Raw genomic sequence first — 13,781 nt, forward strand, 5'->3', positions numbered from 1 at the left:
GGTGCCCCACAGTGCTGGGGGGTGGGGGTGGTGGGGAACATGAGTTGGACATGGGTGGAGGCCTGCTGGCAGGTGCCCCACAGTGCTGGGGGGTGGGGAACATGAGTTGGACATGGGTGGGGGCCTGCTGGCAGGTGCCCCACAGTGCTTGGGGGTGGGGGTTGTGGGGAACATGAGTTGGACATGGGTGGGGGCCTGCTGTCAGGTGCCCCTGCACTGCTGGGGGGGTGGGGGTGGTGGGAGACATGGGTGGGGGCCTGGTGGTGGGTGCCCCTGGTGGCTGGGGGGTGGGGGTGCTGGGAGACATGGGTGGGGGCCTGGTGGAGGCTGCCCCTGGTGACTGGGGGGTAGTGGTGGTGGGAGACATGGGTGGGGGCCTGGTGGAGGCAGCCCCTGCACTGCTGGGGGGTGGGGGTGCTGGGAGACATGGGTGGGGGCCTGGTGGTGGGTGCCCCTGCACTGCTGGGGGGTGGGGGTGGTGGGAGACATGGGTGGGGCCTGGTGGAGGCTGCCCCTGCACTGTTGGGGGGTGGGGGTGCTGGGAGACATGGGTGGGGGCCTGGTGGAGGCTGCCCCTGGTGGCTGGTGGGTGGGGGTGGTGGGAGACATGGGTGGGGGCCTGGTGGAGGCTGCCCCTGGTGGCTGGGGGGTGGGGGTGCTGGGGAACATGAGTTGGACATGGGTGGGAGCCTGCTGGCAGGTGCCCCACAGTGCTGGGGGGTGGGGGTGCTGGGGAACATGAGTTGGACATGGGTGGGGGCCTGGTGGTGGGTGCCCCTGCACTGCTGGGGGGTGGGGGTGTTGGGAGACATGGGTGGGGGCCTGGTGGAGGCTGCCCCTGCACTGCTGGGGGGTGGGGGTGCTGGGAGACATGGGTGGGGGCCTGGTGGAGGCTGCCCCTGGTGGCTGGGGGGTGGGGGTGCTGGGAGACATGGGTAGGGGCCTGGTGGAGGCTGCCCCTGCACTGCTGGGGGGTGGGGGTGCTGGGAGACATGGGTGGGGGCCTGGTGGAGGCTGCCCCTGGTGGCTGGGGGTGGGGGTGGTGTGAGACATGGGTGGGGGCCTGGTGGAGGCTGCCCCTGGTGGCTGGGGGGTGGGGGTGGTGGGAGACATGGTTGGGGGCCTGGTGGAGGCTGCCCCTGCACTGCTGGGGGGTGGGGGTGCTGGGAGACATGGGTGGGGGCCTGGTGGAGGCTGCCCCTGGTGGCTGGGGGGTGGGGGTGCTGGGAGACATGGGTGGGGGCCTGGTGGAGGCTGCCCCTGCACTGCTGGGGGGGGTGGGAGACATGGGTGGGGGACTGGTGGTGGGTGCCCCTGCACTGCTGGGGGGTGGGGGTGGTGGGAGACATGGGTGGGGGCCTGGTGGAGGCTGCCCCTGCACTGCTGGGGGGGTGGGGGTGCTGGGAGACATAGGTGGGGGCCTGGTGGAGGCTGCCCCTGCACTGCTGGGGGGGGGTGGGGGTGGTGGGAGACATGGGTGGGGGCCTGGTGGTGGGCACCCCTGCACTGCTGGGGGGTGGGGGTGGTGGGAGACATGGGTGGGGGCCTGGTGGAGGCTGCCCCTGCACTGCTGGGGGGGGGTGGGGGTGGTGGGAGACATGGGTGGGGGCCTGGTGGTGGGCACCCCTGCACTGCTGGGGGGTGGGGGTGGTGGGAGACATGGGTGGGGGCCTGGTGGAGGCTGCCCCTGCACTGCTGGGGGTGTGGGGGTGGTGGGAGACATGGGTGGGTGCCTGGTGGTGGGTGCCCATGCACTGCTGGGGGGTGGGGTGGTGGGAAACATGGGTGGGGGCCTGGTGGAGGCTGCCCCTGCACTGCTGGGGGGTGGGGGTGGTGGGAGACATGGGTGCGGGCCTAGTGGTGGGTGCCCCGGCACTGCTGGGGGGTGGGGGTGATGGGGAACATGAGTTGGACATGGGTGGGGGCCTGCTGGCAGGTCCCCCACAGTGCTGGGCGGTGGGGGTGCTGGGGAACATGAGGTGGACATGGGTGGGGGCCTGCTGGCAGGTGCCCCACAGTGCTGGGGGGTGGGGGTGGTGGGAGACATGGGTGGGGGCCTGGTGGAGGCTGCCCCTGGTGACTGGGGGGGTGGGGGTGGTGGGAGACATGGGTGGGGGCCTGGTGGAGGCTGCCCCTGGTGGCTGGGGGGTGGGGGTGCTGGGAGACATGGGTGCGGGCCTGGTGGAGGCTGCCCCTGGTGGCTGGGGGTGCTGGGAGACATGGGTCGGAGCCTGGTGGAGGCTGCCCCTGCACGGCTGGGGGGTGGGGGTGCTGGGAGACATGGGTGGGGGCCTGGTGGAGGCTGCCCCTGGTGGCTGGCGGGTGGGGGTGGTGGGAGACATGGGTGGGGGCCTGGTGGAGGCTGCCCCTGCACTGCTGGGGGGTGGGGGTGCTGGGAGACATGGGTGGGGGCCTGGCGGAGGCTGCCCCTGGTGGCTGGGGGGTGGGGGTGCTGGGAGACATGGGTGGGGGCCTGGTGGAGGCTGCCCCTTCACTGCTGGGGGGTGGGGGGGTTGGAGACATGGGTGGGGGCCTGGTGGTGGGTGCCCCTCCACTGCTGGGGGGGTGGGGGTGGTGGGAGACATGAGTGGGGGCCTGGTGGAGGCTGCCCCTGCACTGCTGGGGGGTGGGGTTGCTGGGAGACATGGGTGGGGTCCTGGTGGAGGCTGCCCCTGGTGGCTGGGGGGTGGGGGTGCTGGGAGACATGGGTGGGGGCCTGGTGGAGGCTGCCCCTGCACTGCTGGGGGGTGGGGGTGCTGGGAGACATGGGTGGGGGCTTGGTGGAGGCTGCCCCTGGTGGCTGGGGGTTGGGGGTGGTGGGAGACATGGGTGGGGGCCTGGTGGAGGCTGCCCCTGCACTGCTGGGGGGTGGGGGTGCTAGGAGACATGGGTGGGGGCCTGGTGGAGGCTGCCCCTGGTGGCTGGGGGGTGGGGGTGCTGGGAGACATGGGTGGGGGCCTGGTGGAGGCTGCCCCTGCACTGCTGGGGGGTGGGGGTGCTGGGAGACATGGGTGGGGGCCTGGTGGAGGCTGCCCCTGGTGGCTCGGGGGTGGGGGTGGTGGGAGACATGGGTGGGGGCCTGGTGGAGGCTGCCCCTGGTGGCTGGGGGGTGGGGGTGGTGGGAGACATGGGTGGGGGCCTGGTGGAGGCTGCCCCTGGTGGCTGGGGGGTGGGGGTGGTGGGAGACATGGGTGGGGGCCTGGTGGAGGCTGCCCCTGCACTGCTGGGGGGTGGGGGTGCTGGGAGACATGGGTGGGGGCCTGGTGGAGGCTGCCCCTGGTGGCTGGGGGGTGTGGGTGCTGGGAGACATGGGTGGGGGCCTGGTGGAGGATGCCCCTGCACTGCTGCGGGGGTGGGGGGGTGGGAGACATGGGTGGGGGCCTGGTGGAGGCTGCCCCTGCACTGCTGGGGGGTGGGGGTGGTGGGAGACATGGGTGGGGGCCTGGTGGAGGCTGCCCCTGCACTGCTGGGGGGTGGGGGTGCTGGGAGACATGGGTGGGGGACTGATGGAGGCTGCCCCTGCACTGCTGGGGGGGTGGGGGTGGTGGGAGACATGGGTGGGGGCCTGGTGGTGGGTGCCCCTGCACTGCTGGGGGGTGGGGGTGGTGGGAGACATGGGTGGGGCCTGGTGGAGGCTGCCCCTGCACTGCTGGGGGCTGGGGGTGGTGGGAGACATGGGTGGGGGCCTGGCGGTGGGTGCCCCTGCACTGCCGGGTGGTGGGTGTGGTGGGGAACATGAGTTGGACATGGGTGGGAGCCTGCTGGTAGGTGCCCCACAGTGCTGGGCGGTGGGGGTGCTGGGGAACATGAGTTGGACATGGGTGGGAGCCTGCTGGCAGGTGCCCCACAGTACTGGGGGGTGGGGGTGGTGGGAGACATGGGTGGGGGACTGGATGAGGCTGCCCCTGCACTGCTGGGGGGTGGGGGTGCTGGGAGACATGGGTGCGGGCCTGGTGGAGGCTGCCCCTGGTGGCTGTGGGGTGGGGGTGGTGGGAGACATGGGTGGGGGCCTGGTGGAGGCTGCCCCTGCACTGCTGGGGGGTGGGGGTGCTGGGAGACATGGGTGGGGGCCTGGTGGAGGCTGCCCCTGGTGGCTGGGGGGTGGGGGTGCTGGGAGACATGGGTGGGGGCCTGGTGGAGGCTGCCCCTGCACTGCTGGGGGGTGGGGTTGCTGGGAGACATGTGTGGGGGCCTGGTTGAGGCTGCCCCTGGTGGCTGGGGGGTGGGGGTGGTGGGAGACATGGGTGGGGGCCTGGTGGAGGCTGCCCCTGGTGTCTGGGGGGTGGGGGTGGTGGGAGACATGGGTGGGGGCCTGGTGGAGGCTGCCCCTGCACTGCTGGGGGGTGGGGGTGCTGGGAGACATGGGTGGGGGCCTGGTGGAGGCTGCCCCTGCACTGCTGGGGGGGTGGGGGGTGGGAGACATGGGCGGGGGCCTGGTGGTGGGTGCCCCTGCACTGCTAGGGGGTGGGGGTGGTGGGAGACATGGGTGGGGGCCTGGTGGAGGCTGCCCCTGCACTGGTGGGGGGTGGGGGTGCTGGGAGACATGGGTGGGGGCCTGGTGGAGGCTGCCCCTGCACTGCTGGGGGGTGGGGGTGGTGGGAGACATGGGTGGGGGCCTGGTGGTGGGTGCCCCTGCACTGCAGGGGGGTGGGGGTGGTGGGAGACATGGGTGGGGGCCTGGTGGAGGCTGCCCCTGCACTGCTGGGGGGTGGGGGCGGTGGGAGACATGGGTGGGGGCCTGGTGGAGGCTGCCCCTGCACTGCTGGGGGGTGGGGGTGGTGGGAGACATGGGTGGGGGCCTGGTGGAGGCTGCCCCTGCACTGCTGGGTGGTGGGGGTGCTGGGATACATGGGTGGGGGCCTCGTGGAGGATGCCCCTGGTGGCTGGGGGGTGGGGGTACTGGGAGACATGGGTGGGGGCCTGGTGGAGGGTGCCCCTGGTGGCTGGGGGTGCAGGGGGACATGCGTTGGTGGGCAGTAGTGCAAGTTGACATGTGGGTTGGCTGGGGGTCATGGCCATGGTGGATGGTGTGCCTGCAGGACATGTGCAGGGTAGGCCCCTGTGGTGTGAGCCACCTGCAGGGGCCGTGGAGGGTGTAGAGGGAACACCTGGGAGGACCCACACGTGCAATTCACGTGTGGTGCTCCCCGCGCACCCCTGTAATACACGTACCCTGATGGAATCGCGTGTGGAACTTCCCGCGCACCCCTGGAATACACGTACCCTGATGGAATCACGTGTGGAACTTCCCGCGCACCCCTGGAATACACGTACCCTGCTGATGTCGCGTGTGAAACTTCCCCTGCACCACGAAATACACGTACCCTGATGAGATTGCGTGTGGAACTTCCCGCGCACCCCTGAAATACACGTGCCCTGCTGATGTCGCGTGTGAAACTTCCCCCGCACCCCAAAATACACGTACCATGATGAAATTGCGTGTGGAATTTCCCGCGCACCCCTGAAATACACGTACCCTGCTGAAATCGCGTGTGGCACTTCCCGCGCACCCCTGAGATACGCTTACCTCCAATCACGTGTGGAAATGCCCGCGCACCCCTGAAATACACGTACCCTGCTGAAATCGCGTGTGGCACTTCCCGCGCACCCCAGTGATACACATAGCCCGCTTGCCGTGCTGGTACAGGGTTAGCGCAGCCCTTTGCGCTGGATTGGGTATATTGATGGCTTTTCCCTGCGCGAGAGGCGTTCTTGGGGGCGTAACTGGCGCTGCTGCAGGGTCGCTGCGCCACTGTGCACCACGGCTGGTTTTGGTGGCTGGAATCCATGAATACGCTGTGCGCGGAAATGGATTTTAGCGCACGCGGCTGGCGCAGGGATTCGCACGCGCACACTGTGCGCCAGCCGCGTGCGCCACATGTGCGCTGAATTCTATGAATTACCCCCTAAATGTAAACAAGCGTCCACCTAGGGTAAACGCGAACAAATACCTGCTATCCTTATCTATGGGAATACTGAAAAACGTGTTTTAAGATCAACAACGCTAAAATGAGTGGCAGAAGCCGGAATCATGGTTAGTATTGTTGTAACATCAGGTACAATAGGAAATTGAGGAGCCACAATTTTGTTAATAGCACATAAATCAATTATAAAAAGAAAGGGAATCGCATTATCACCTTTTTTGTATACTGTCAAAATGGGGCTGTTACATATGCTACCCGTAATCTCCTCAATTACTCCACGATGTACAAAATCAGAAACTATACATTTCAAAGCCTGTTCGCCTTCAACTGAGATCTTATATTGCGGGATGCGAGGCAATTTTACTCCATGTTTCAAAATAATTTTAACAGGTTCAATTTGAAGAATTCCCACATCATTATCATCAATTGCCCATAAGCATTCTGGAACATTACTAAATTCTGGCGGTAAAGGTCGAGTCAAAAACTGAGAGGCGAGTGATTGCTGAGGTGAAATTGTTAACCGAACTCCGTCCGGAGAACAATGTATTACTGCATGCAATGCCTTCAACAAATTTAGCCGCAGCAAGTTCTCCCCACAGTTTGTGGTAAGTAGAAACGGACACTGTTCCGTGAAGGGACCCAGTGTTATCGGTACCGGCAAAGAGACCAGACAAACTACAGGTGTGCCTGAAAACCCTACAGAAACGTTGGACTGCCCTGACAGGAGAATATTTGGAACCCGTGAATGATCAATGGAACATTTCTGTGCTCCCGTATCTACTAAAAATAGATGCTTCCTATATCCCACCGCCATCTCAACGTAGGGGCCTTTCTGATGAACGGGAATAGGCATAGGTTCCAAATCCTGCTTCGGGCAATCCTAGCGAAACAAAATATTATCAAAAGGAAGCTCTTCAGAGAGGTACGCGGCAGAAGGGTGATCAAAAATGTTTCCATTATCCACATTTGAAACTTGCTTATCTTGTGAAGGAGGTTGCTGTGATTCTGGTGCAAACTGACCTCTGCCAGGGCCCCCTGCACCTGGGCGACCTCTGGATCGTCTACCCATGTTCACAAATTACCTTTGTTGCAAGGTCGGACATTGTGCGTGCCAGTGGCCTTCCTGCCGGCAATAGGCACACTGGTTAATGGTTACCGGAGCCAAGGGTGCACTTCCCTGTGGAATGTACTGACCTCTAAATTGATTACCCCCTCTAGGACTGCTAACAATCTGCTGTAATAAAACTTTAGATTGCAGGTCACCCTTTTTTTTCTCAAGTTTTTACTTTTCAGTATTTACACGTTTTTCATAGTACTGAGCCATATGCAGTACTTCTGATTGAGACTTCGCCTGCCAAGCGCTTTCAGAAGACATAATCTGTAAGTGGATGTCAGGCAGCAATCCACGTACAAATTTGTCGACAAACAGCCTTTTCCCTGACTCTGTGCCTAAGTCTTGTCCACTGAAATCTGAGAATTCCTTCTCGAACCGATTGAAGAAATCGGTAGCACCCTCAGACTTTCCTTGGACACAGGCCGTAAGCTTGTCCCAAATAATTATTTTTTCTGGAACCATAGTTTTCAATTTTACAATAATTCTATCAGGCAAGGTTAATATCACTTGAGGTGGTCGTTCGCCAGCTGGTCTTTCTCTATCTAACCTAACCATGTTATCCCATGTATCTTCTAACCCAGGTATGTCATCTATAGTCCTAATCTGTTTCCACAAATCAACTGGCAGGAGTACGGGAAATAATAGGTCATTGGGCCTCATTACACGGTAGGCGGTGGACCAAGGTGCTTTTAGCACCTTGGTCCATGCCGGTAAAATACCGGCACTGCCTTGGAGGAAAGGGGAATTACCGCCCTATTCCAAGGTTGGCGGGGCGGTAATTCCCCCTTCCCCCATTGCCCTTCCCCATTCCCATTTTTGCCCCATAGGGCAAATGGGAATGGGGAAGGTGCTAATTACGGTACCGCAAATTGCAGTACCATAATTAGCACCCTGGTCCCTTTGCGGGTTGGTTTTTAACGCCTGCTGAAAAGCAGACATTTAAGTACCAACCCGCAAAGGGACCTCATAGTAAGGCGGTAAGGGTTAACGGTCACCGGTACCATTACCGGTGACCGTTAACCCTTACTGTCTTCCGTGTAATGAGGCCCAATATCACTTAAGGTGAATACCGACGACTGTAAGACCGACTCTATTTCTTTATAGAATCCGGTCGGATTCTTTCTTATATCGGGAATAGATTGCTTTATGGTGTTCACTTCCTGTCTTGAAAACGGGACGTGAACAAACTGTGATACATAATGAGCGGGAATGTTCACAGCGAGTATACCCTGTGCAGCATCGGCCGCAACCTCAACCTTTGGGACAAATGTCAGAGGGACCTCTCTCATAGGCAACTGAGAAGTAGGCAGCTCCGAACGCTTACTAAGCAACAGAGACAAATCAAGCGCTAAGACAGTCGAAGAAGTATCAATCGAAAAGGCTCTCTTATAAACACACAACAATTCTGCGGGACAACACATCTTTCTTCTTACACATTCATTCTGCAGGTGCTCTACCATCACCTGTATCACTTTCATTTGCATTTCTAACGTATACTGACTATATGTGTCATATACTTCATCTGGAGTTATAGACATATCCGAAATCCATCTTATCGCATCCTTTATACAAATTCACGCTTCCTCTCCTTTTAATTCTCGGCAAGGAGAAAACCGTTTCTGTAAGTACATAATACCTAAACTACCACCATCTGCTTCCTCATTCTGTAACTCTTTCAACTCCTTCCTATACTCAAAAATCCTCTCAACATGCTCATATGCCTTCTCCGTAGTATCTCTGGACAACGTTAAGGCGTTCAAATCCCGTAACCCTTGTGGGAAACCTACATCATTTAGTCTATTCCACATTATACTCAAATGAGTCCCTAATCCTTCAATAAAAACATTTTTCTCAGGAATACTTTTTAAATTTTCGAGTGTGGAAAAAACATCGGCTTGTTCACCCTTCTCCATGCAATGTTTAGCCCAAGCAATCAATTCACTCTTTTTGTCTGGGGACACAGTATTATGAGTCACAACCCTTGGTCTCGCTCCCTGGTCTACTACAAGCGATTCAGAATCACTTGGAAGAGGAAGAGTAGGCACATTCTGAATAGCAACAGATGAAGGCAAAGGGGGAGGCAAAGGAGCGACGGCTGGAAGAAGAAAAGGAGGAACAGCAGGGAGGACTGGAGGAACTATAGGAGGTGGAACAACAACGGGAAGGGGCAAAGCGCCACGAGGAGGGACATACAGAGGTGGCACGGAGGCATCGGGCCTTCGTTCATGCAAAAGTTTATTAATCAATTCATCTGACGTATGAAAATCTTTTGAAGGGTAGATTTTCTGAATGCCTAATTGAAACGCCCTGTCCGTGTTCCTAACTGACTCCAATTGTTTATTTTGATCATATAACCGTGCCTTTTCTGACACTTGTCATATGTCTACGCATATGTTTCTCTCTACTCTTTTGGTGCTGCAAAGCTTCTGTTTTCCAACTGTGCAATGCGTCAAATTCTGCAGGTCTAGCCTTTTTCTTTACTAATACAGACTCTAAATATTCTATACGAGGGATTTCAAAACTACCATTGGTTGGCCACCGAAAATTAGAATTATGTCTGGTCTGTCTGTGCCAAATGTCATTAAATGCTATACTACCAAAGCCTTTCTTACAGTACATAGTACAATGCCGGCGACCCCTCCTGTGGTGCGGGACGGCTATCTTCCAAAGATTGTCTGTCGCTGTGGAATAATGCCCTAAAGCAGGCAGACAATTTCCCAGGCATATCAAAGTTCTGGTGTTACCTGGTTAAATAATTGTGCACGCGAGTACAATGCTCCAAATTCAAATTTTCAGGGTTAGATTAAGAATCGGGACACGATTCACCTGACCAAAGGACTGGGAGGCCCGATCGGGTTACTAAGGACAATGCTAAGGACCCACGTGTCTGGTGATTTTCGGCAAATTTACCCACCTCAAATATATGGACCCTCGTCAAGATGTCGTCTCGGCTACAGCTCACCATTCAGGGATCGGATCGTGCAGTTTCGTCGAGGAATTCGCTTCTCGTCTAGAGTGGCCGTTTCTGTTGGCACCGTCCGATCCCAGTCCGATAGCCGAGCCAACCTTCAACGAGACAAAGTCAATCTTGAGGGTCCCTATTCGGGCGCCATCTGTGGAATCAGAAAAAATACAATATTACGGCTGTTACACCAAGCAAAGGAAAATACACTGACACAAGCTTGTAAAGATTCCCAGAATCTTTATTACAAAACTGAACAGTATTCAACAAAGTACACAAATAGCTATTTGGCCGTCAATACATCACAGAGACCACCAGCAGGGTTCAATGTGAGCAGTGAGCAGAATTTCCTAGCTGGACATTAACGTATTTATACAATTTGTAAAAATGATGTCCAGCCTCTTAAAAGTTAATAATACATTGGGCTAGGGTCGCGCCAGGTTCACTTTCCTAATTTACATATTTCGTGCATGAGGTTTACTTTTGAATGCATTTACTAACACACTCCATTATTCATTAATTTAACGTTACACTCTTTACATACCGTTTTAATACAGACCAAACAAATGTTTCACATATCGTATTTGGATAGCTTTACTGTTCTTGTATACTTGTAGTTTAACATTGCTGATTCAAGTAATCCCCTGCTCCCGAGGTCAACAAAGGACAAGGTCTACATGACCCTAACATATAGCCTGAAGGCAGGTTGGACATTAACTCTCCTACAGAGGTTGAAGAGGTTAAGGAAAGAACAAGAGCACACGAGACGGCCATTTTAGATTACAGGGTGACTTTGTACAAAACCCCAAAATGGCGGTTCTAACCTAAAATGGAGGCTTGATTCAAGATGGCGGCTTACATCAATTTCTAAGGTCAAGACCTTGCCGTAGAGAATTATTTGCGTACAATTTTAAGCAACGTGGCGTAGTCCAATATACGTACAATCGTTACAATAGGAGGCATAATTTATTTATTCCAGTTTGACAAACCTGCAAAGGAGACAGAAAGAACAAGCTTAGCAGTTGCATAAACTTTCAACGCTTGGCCGCGCAACTCGCAAACTAAGCGCATCATCCGGAAACCCAACTTACCTCTTGTAGGTTCTCTGGATTGGCTGCGTTTTGAACTCGCTTCCATCACCGCATACTCGCAGGCCTTCTTCATACCTAAAAGGGAAGGAAAGGACAATATAAAGTTACGGACAATAACCATTGGGGAAAATCACCATAAAGGATACGGACAATCCTCATTGTTATAAAACACATACCTTCAAGGTGGGATTGGTTGCAGCCGGTCTGGGCCACCAAGCATAAGGACCAGAGATACAACTTGGTCTATCAACGGCGCCACTGCTGAGAGAAAGCAGGACAGAGAGCTCATCCTTACAATACAACAGGTGAGGTCGTATGGGAAAACGCATGGTCATCCCATTTTGGCACAAAGGGTTCGAGGGGGATCGCTATTCCACCGCAGCACAGCATTCTCATTGCCTCTTACCTTCTCCCAGGGTATAACCAGCAACCCGAGCAGTCTACACTACCGCAGTCAAGGGAAGAGCCCGAACCAGAGGAGTCCAGTGCAGGGAGGGCTCCAACCATGCCTCAACGCCCCCGCAGAGATCAGGTGAGCGTAACACAAGCCTAGCAAGATGTGCACAATTCAATGAAACAATGTTGAAAAAAGAATTGCAACCAATAGTGCTAATTTACTCCACAGACAAACTGGATGTGCACGGTATGACAGTGCCCATGTGCCAACAAGTCACAACACGACTAAATAGCTTAGAAAACTCTATCTCCAAGACGACTGGTTTGGAGAAAATGTTAACATTGTATTTTAACTGCAAAGTAATGCTAAAGCGTAACCTTGACGAGGAGCAAGGTTTATTTAATGGAGCACTTGGTACAGTTTTTGGCTTCCAGACATACCCACGTGAAAACAGCATTCAGTCTGTCAACATCCAGTTTGACAAACCTTCAGAAGTTAAAAGGATAGGACACTCAACAGCCTGATTCCTTCTTTTCAAAGACATTCTATGTACGCACAGAACAGTTTTCTCCGTATTTTGCATATGCAGTCACTATTTTTAAATTGCAAGATCTAACCCTAGATCAAGCATTGATTGACATTGGCAGCAAAGTATTTAAAGAAGGCATGAGTTATGTAGCACTGTCACGTCTATGTACACTTGAAGGAATATTTCTAGCCAATTTTGATGCAAGCAAAGTCAAGGCTGACATTCCTTGCATCGTAGAGTATAACAGACTACGTGCACTCTACACACCCCATTTCAAAATGCACCCTGTTCCTCAAAAAGGAAAACTTGGTAAAAGAAAACTAGTGCAAACCCAATTTATAAGTGATCTCCCAACAGTACCACCTAAGAAACTGAAAGCAGCTGCTACTCCATCAATTAGCACAACCACAGAAGGATGTAGTGAAAAGGCAAATGCGTATCCAACTGCACAAACAAAGAGAAGTACCTCTTTAAAAAAAGCAAGCAGACTTCCATAACATGGCTCAGACACAGAATGTTTCGGGAGGATAGCTCAGCGGCAACATGCTCGCCTTGGAAGCAAGACAACACGGAGCAACACAGGTTCATTCCGCACTTAGAAACCTCTGGGTATTAAGTGTGTTATAAATAACCTATCCTATCCTAACTGTCTGGTCCATTCAAATTTTCCAACACAACTGGTGTAAATTGCTATGCAAATGTAGCAATCAATGTTCTATTCCAATTGCCACCAATTGTCGAAAACATTTACTTAAACAATGCAGGCCAGTTGTGTTTGCAAATGCTACTCCTTCATAGAAATGCAACAAACAATCTTGACAACAGGTACAGTGTCTCAGGAATAAGGCAGGAATTGGACTACTGTCCAGGAATGGTGAGATTCATTATAAACACACAAGAAAATCCACATGAATTTCTAATGTACTTACTGCAAGTACTGGAAAGCAAAAACATACCTATAAATGGAATCTTCCACATTTCATACATGTGGAAACATACATGCAGTCTCTGCAGCCATGTGGCACAGAAACAAGTCCCTAATGAGCGGTTTGTGTATTTATCTATACCTAACTGTGAATCCATTCCATTTCAGCAGCTGGTACAAAATGCAAATCACGGCATATTATTTAGTACTTGCAATTCAGACAATCGTTCCACCTTACAGATAAACTTGCTTAGCCAATACGTAATAGTAATGCTTTTACGATACAATGCAGATGGTACCAAAAACACCTGCAAGCTTGCTAGTTTCACACACGGGCTAGTATCACTTGGCAAGAAAACCTTCACAACAGTAAGCATAATCTACCACATGAGTGCCACAACCACTGCAGTTCAATATAATGCATAGATTAAAAAGAAATGTGGGGGGTTTGAATGCAATGAAACTGTAACGCTTACCTCTGGGGCCCTGCAGGAGTGCCTGGTCTGGTCTGTCGGCGAACTCTGGTCCGGTCTGTCGGCGATTGCCAGCCCTTGCCGCTGCCCAAAAGACTCCCTCCACTCTGCTCACTGCAGGTTTAGTCACCCAGTGGTCAAAGAGTTGGGAGTGGTCTGGATGAATAAGGTTCTGGGGCGCACTATGTTGCCAAGTCTCTTGGGAACCTCTGGGTATGTTGTAGAAAAAAGTCAATCCCAGTCCCTTCACTAGGTCATGGCGGCTCTACAGTCCCCACCCAGTTTCTTCTCTGGGTTACGGTGGCCCAGACCCACTGCGGCGCACCAGTCTGTCTTAAGATTGTCTTTATTCGTAGACACCATAGT

This window comes from Ambystoma mexicanum, chromosome 6p (genome assembly GCF_040938575.1).
Source record: "Ambystoma mexicanum isolate Mex_15411 chromosome 6p, UKY_AmexF1_1, whole genome shotgun sequence".
Lineage (NCBI taxonomy): Eukaryota > Metazoa > Chordata > Amphibia > Caudata > Ambystomatidae > Ambystoma > Ambystoma mexicanum.